The sequence below is a fragment of the Engraulis encrasicolus genome, chromosome 4, assembly GCF_034702125.1.
Source record: "Engraulis encrasicolus isolate BLACKSEA-1 chromosome 4, IST_EnEncr_1.0, whole genome shotgun sequence".
Lineage (NCBI taxonomy): Eukaryota > Metazoa > Chordata > Actinopteri > Clupeiformes > Engraulidae > Engraulis > Engraulis encrasicolus.
Window position 1 is genome coordinate 26,322,700 of NC_085860.1, and position 6,225 is coordinate 26,328,924.

General features: G+C 42.1%; 1 long non-coding RNA gene across 2 annotated transcripts; it reads left to right on the forward strand.

Moving 5' to 3' along the window:
* The first annotated feature begins 560 nt into the window (after positions 1-560).
* On the forward strand, positions 561-5,763 carry LOC134446783 (uncharacterized). Of its 2 annotated transcripts, XR_010034493.1 has the most exons (7): positions 561-865; positions 1,293-1,364; positions 1,455-1,541; positions 2,032-2,083; positions 2,389-2,625; positions 3,603-3,661; positions 4,522-5,763. It is a non-coding gene; the product is annotated as an uncharacterized LOC134446783 (long non-coding RNA). The 2 variants fall into 2 exon arrangements; XR_010034492.1 differs by lacking the exon at positions 1,455-1,541.
* The last annotated feature ends 462 nt before the right edge of the window (positions 5,764-6,225 follow it).

Sequence of the window (6,225 nt, forward strand, 5' to 3'; positions counted from 1 at the left end):
ATGCCAAAATGCCCCCAAAAAACATATATATATAAGAAAGTGCAATTCATGGTCAGTTAACCTTGTTGCTAGTTTATAGTCAGATAGGAAACGTAAAGTGTCTCTCTCAATAATTGAAAATAGCTCAATAAGAATCAACAGTACTGTAGGCCAGTACGCATGGGTAGCCTACAGATTTTATCCCACAGGTTAAAAAAAGCTCACCGGCTATACAAGGCCTAGCTTTATTTCCTGCTCAGAGAAATAAAGCTACAATATCATCCAATATCACCTTTCTTTTTGTCTAATAGGTAAGGGCAGATCCTTTATGATGCCATACTGTACCCTTGAATGTATACATGAGTCAACGTGATCTCGAATGAATTGCGTCTCATTTATCACGCAAACCAAAACCAAAATTGCGTCGATATAACGACGCATTCTCTTTTATGTCACACATGCGCAGTAGCCAGCACTATCTTTTAAGGCCAGGAGGCTTTATTGTTAGCAAAAACAAAACGTTATTCACGTTGCTTAACGTAACGACTCATTATGAATATGCTGTTAAGTCCCCACAAACTAATACTGAGCTCTTTTGGGCTGTTAAAGTCAAGTTTTGATTTTAGCAAGTCTTTTTCTGTTTGATTGAATTAAAACGAACCCTGTAAACATTGACATAAATTTGTCCAGAGCGTGATTTGCGCACAACAACCTCTAGGCCTACAACGTTTTGAATAGTTTCAAATATTTCATTCATAAATCCCCAGACCCCCTCCCTCTGCTACTACACCAATGATGTCATTTTATTGCGACCACTCTCTGGATTGTGGATTTTACGGACTGCATTCCCATGTACTGGGTTTAGCTGGACCGTATTGGACTGGAGGTAAGTTAATTTAATTGATAAGGTGAATGTGCATTAACTGCTATATTTGAATGCATCTTCCAGGTCACATCGTTTAGTCGCCAAACTTTTCTGACTGTCACAGTTGGTTTTACCAGCCAGCTGCTTCTACTGTGTAGCCTAGCCTAGCCTACCCATTATTGCTCGCGTGGCAAATTATTCTGTCCATAATTATTTATACTGTTTGGTTTTACAAGCGGTATCTCGGCCTCATCAAGCAAGCAGAACTTTGAAAACGACGTCAGATGCGCCAAAGTTCTGCTAAAGAGAGTAAATAGCGCGATATGTACTCTGAAATCTCATTCTGAGCAGAGCACTTGCTTGACAGGTTCACTAATCTCTCTCTCTCTCTCTCTCTCTCTCTCTCTCTCTCTCTCTCTCTCTCTCTCTCTCTCTCCCCAACTTTCAGGTGACAGGATATTTTGTACCTGCTTCGGACTGGTTCTGTCATTAACCTACTGAGCTGGTGCTTCTGTCCCAGGTAGGCTACATGGGCAGTCATTTTGTGTGTGTAGGCTACAGGTTTGGTTAGGTGTTTCAAGTTCAAATTCCATTCTTTCTGTACATGCAGGTAAAATGTGTTTGAACTTACATTTGCATCTATACATGAAGTAGGCAGCCTAGAGCAGGAGGCGGGCGTCAGATCAGAGGGTTGCAGGTTAGAATCCCACTTTTCCACTCCCTATCTTGCTCCATGGCTGAGGTGCCCTTGAGCAAGGCACGTAACCTAACCCCACACTGCTCCAGGGACTGTAACCAATACTCTGTGCTTTGGACTAAAGCGTCAGCTAAAGTATAATGTCATAGTAATTTAATAAAAAAAAAAAAAATCCTATTGACTATGGCACCCAACCTAGCATTGCAGCCAAAACTGTGTCTACCTTGTTTCAAATGCTTCTCTGTATAAAATGGCCCATTTCCATTACATATTCTAATTCCCCCAACTCTATATCGAACTTCATTGGGTGGGGCTGTTTTATTTTTTCATGTTTTTTTTTTTAACTGCATATGAATGAGATGCTGTGTGACTAAATAAGCTTACCATAATGTTTTTAGTACTGTTATTTGTGTTTTTGTTGTTGTTTTGTTACAGTAGTAGTAGTCTTGTGATCATATGGTCATCATATGTTATGTCTGCATTTCCCTAGGCATCTCCATCGCATCGCTCCTAGGCATCTGAAAGTGTACCGTTGCGCACAGGTGTGTATGACTGGTATAACATTTACAGCAGCAGCACATAGCTGGTAAGAGAACAGAGTTAATGCTGGACAAAAACCCTCATCTGAAAAAGCAAGGTGTGGAAAAACACATACACTGCCATTTGAGACAAGTGTCCTATGAAGACACCTGAAAGAGTCAGTTATAGATCTGTAATGCTCATGTTTATTTTGTTTGGTTGAGGGTGGGGATGGGTGGGGTATAGCACCGGTAAGACATGAAAACTATGTTCACCCCTGCTGTATACACACCATCTTTGTGGATTTTGCTTGTTCCCACCTACATAGATCATGCTGGTAACGAGTTATTCAAAGGGTCTACCAATCATGGCAAAAACAGAAATCCAGCTCCTCAGCCCAGGCAGTGCCAACAACCCAGCTGATCCAGGAGCTACAGCGAGGGGTAGTGATGACACTCCGGGCACCCCGACTGCCCTCTTCAACCATTCCCATGGAATTCATCCTGTCCAGCCTCCGTCAGATAATCCAGCCCTCCCCCTCCTACTTCCAGAGACTAATTTGCAGGTAAGCATACACAAACTGAACATTTTGTCATACTGGTCGGTCAGCTGTGGTCTTTCTATTTTGCACATCAAATTCATCCCATTTCACCCCCCAGAATCTCATCTTGTGATGTGGATCTACTGACTACACTGCTTATGTGCAGATTTTTGGCATTCTCTAAACACACTACCCCACTATCCCATTCATACACTACCCAACATTAACTGTCTGGATCCTGCAACAACATACAACACATCATACATAGGTAGAAAAATGCTGAGGCACTAAACTCCTAAAGGTTACAATTTTTACATATGCCCTGAGGAAGGGACATAAGGATCGAAACACGTAGGCATTGTAGCCAAATAATAAAAGAAAAAAATGTTACCTTGAGTGCCTCAGTATTTGTCTACTTCGACCAAGTTTTAGAGGCCCTACACTGATGAGCATCCAAGGGAAAAAGTGAAGACCCAGATTACTCAAATTACCTGTTTGCGTTTGACATCATACTGTACATACCGGCTTGTTGATCCTGTCCCTCGTGGAAAGGACACACACACGCACACGCATACACACACACAGACAGCTCCTATGGAACCGCACCATGTGACTGCACCTTACCTGCACCTTACCTGCACTACCTCAGACCTCCACTACCAAGAACTGCTGGCCTCTGTAACATACAATGCACCAACGCTGCTTGTTGTAATTATTTATTAATTCATTAATTTATTGTTACTAGTGTTACGTGTCCTGTCTTGCACTAATGTCAGACATACACAGAACTGACATTTACAGACTATGTCCTGACATGGCATAGAGTGAGAATTTCATTTTACTTGTATAACCTGTGCATATGAAGAAAATGACAATATAACTGACTTGACTCCACACACACACCACTAATTACTCGCTCCGCAAGATTAGTCATTAGAATGTTTGAGTTTCACAATACAGGCAGACAACTCTAATTTCATTGCATGTTACACTTTTCACAGATTCTAATGGGTATGTGCTAAGGAGATGATGAGTGAACACGCTGCCAGTTTGGTTGCAGGTATGTTTTACTTTATCTGTCGAAAAAGCATATTCTTTTCAAGTTGCGCTCCATTATCCTGCCTGTGATGTTTTTGAAGGCCATCACTTGGGGTCAATAGACAACCAAATATCTGTCAGTGGTAAAGTGTCTTACGTCCGTGTACTATGAAGGTGGATCACAGTAGAAGTAGTTAACCATATTTCTCAACCTAACCATATTATCTCCCCCACACCGCACACATTGCTCAGTGCTGCTCCTGCAGAATGGACCATGCTAACCTCCCAGTTGTGTTTGTAGATCTCCACACAAATATCACCCCTCTACATTGTAAAGCTGAAAAGAATATGTCTACTTGACATCTTTTAACCCACCAAGTAGAGGAAGGTTAACTTAAGTACAGTTTAGTTGTTGTTTTGGTGTTGTGATTTTATCACATTATATTACATTACAATGCATTTAGCAGACACTTTATCCAAATGTGTATCCATGTGGATCAGAGTGTGGGGTGAACACAGAGGACAGCTGTATACAAGTAAACCATTGTAAAACTGAAGACCTACTGATCGTGTGTAAGCAGGATAAAGTAAGTGCATAGGGTTATGAATTACAGATTAGGAATGAATGCTTTGTTATGTAGGGGAGCTCTCTCAGACGAGATGAGTCTCCACAAACTGCTTGAAAGTTGAGAGGGATGAGTACACTAAAAAAATGTATCATTTCCCCAAATGCAGCAACAAGTGGAAAGCCATTATAATGTCTGAATCTGTATTTAATTTGAGATTGTTATGTATATGTTTCTGTGTATATATCTCCTGCTTTAAAAAAAATGTATATATTTGTTTAAAATATATATCTCCTGTTTTTTATGTTGTTTCCAGTGTGTCACCGAATTCCGTAGATTCATCATCACTATGTGGGGTGGAAGCTGCACAGACTACAACAAGGCTTCTGGGACCCCACTCCCCTCAAGCAAGACATTTACCACCTGCTTCACCTATGAAGGACTGATTATTGGCAGTGATACCACAACGCATACAAGCTGTTCAGCCTGCTGCCCTCCGGGTAGAGGTACAGGAGTATCTGCTTCCGCAACTCCAGACTCGCCAACATCTTCATCTACCAGACTGTCATGCCGAATCGTCCCTCCTCTCTCCCATCCCAGGATGCCGAATTATGACCAAGTGACTGAAGAACTGCCATACGTCTTCACTTGGTCATGGCATGACCAGAGGCTGTATGCAGACTCACAGTATAATTCTACACGATCCACTATAAGTCATATTTTATTTCAGGTGGTTTGAATAGCTGTGATACATTAATGATGCCTGCCAACGATTCTGAATTGTGTACAGTCTGTAACATTTCTTCTTCAAGGGACCAGTCAAGTCGATGTGACAGGTGATTTTTATACAAAACTTTGTCAAAGTTTACGTAATTGACACATCTGGTTGGTCCTTGTTTTGAATTCTGAATTGTCAATATACTATATGCCTTTATCAGGTTTGAGCTTGGAGTTGAGTATATGTTAAATTAATAGAATGTGTTTTTTGCTAGTCTTCACATTAAACTTAGACCGAACTGCCTTTACCTTTGGATCGTCTGCAGTTCCCTGTTGGCCCACTACCATCTGCCCCGCATGGTGCGCGACACCAGACACTGGAGCAGCTGGGTCGCCACTCATCAACGCAGAGTGAAACAGTGCTTTGACCGCTCCCACAGGGTTAAAAGCCCCACACTTGCTCCACTGGACTGATTGAGGATCCGCAGGCCTACCCGGGGCCACAAGCTCAAGTCATTCTGTTCTGCCCCACTGCAAGTGACTGAGCAGCTGGGTCCCGCCATTTTCCGCCGTGTTCGCAAGGTGCCGCCGCCTACTGCAACAGACCTGGAGGCGACCGGCCCGTACAAGGGCCCATCCAGGCCATCTCAGGGACTATGTACTCTGACAATATGAATGATGTTCCTGGGTCTCCCCTGGGGAGGGGGGAAATGTTATGTCTGCTCTGTTGCCTGTGCTGATATTTCATATTTCCTGATGCTACTTGAAGACGACATAATAACATTTGTGCAGGGCATGCTGGGATGCGAGTTCAGTGAAATAAACGTCTGGTATGGCTAGACTTTAACAGCTCTGTGTGTAGCGCATTGTTTACAGTTTTATTGTACATAACACTGGGGGCAAAATCTTAATTTCATGCAGCCCATGGGATCATTTCAAATGTGTATTACACAGTTGGCCCACATACACCATTAATGTATGTTGTAACAAGACTTGAACATGAAATTTGGTTGTCAGAGGAATATGAGTGGGCCCAGGCCAATGAAACAGCTCATTCATATGTAACACAATATGAACTACCATGCATGATGATGGAGAAGAGTGTATGTAACATTTTAAAACACTACCCCTGTAGACCTAAATTAGCTGTTACCAGAATGGCAATGACCAATTCGTTACATATTAGGTCTACTTAAAGGTGCGCTGTGTAGGATGTTGGCCAGAGTATTGCAACTATGCTGCTCATTGAAACAGTGCTGCCCATTGCCAAATTAGATCTTTTCATGATTAATTACTAAATAAT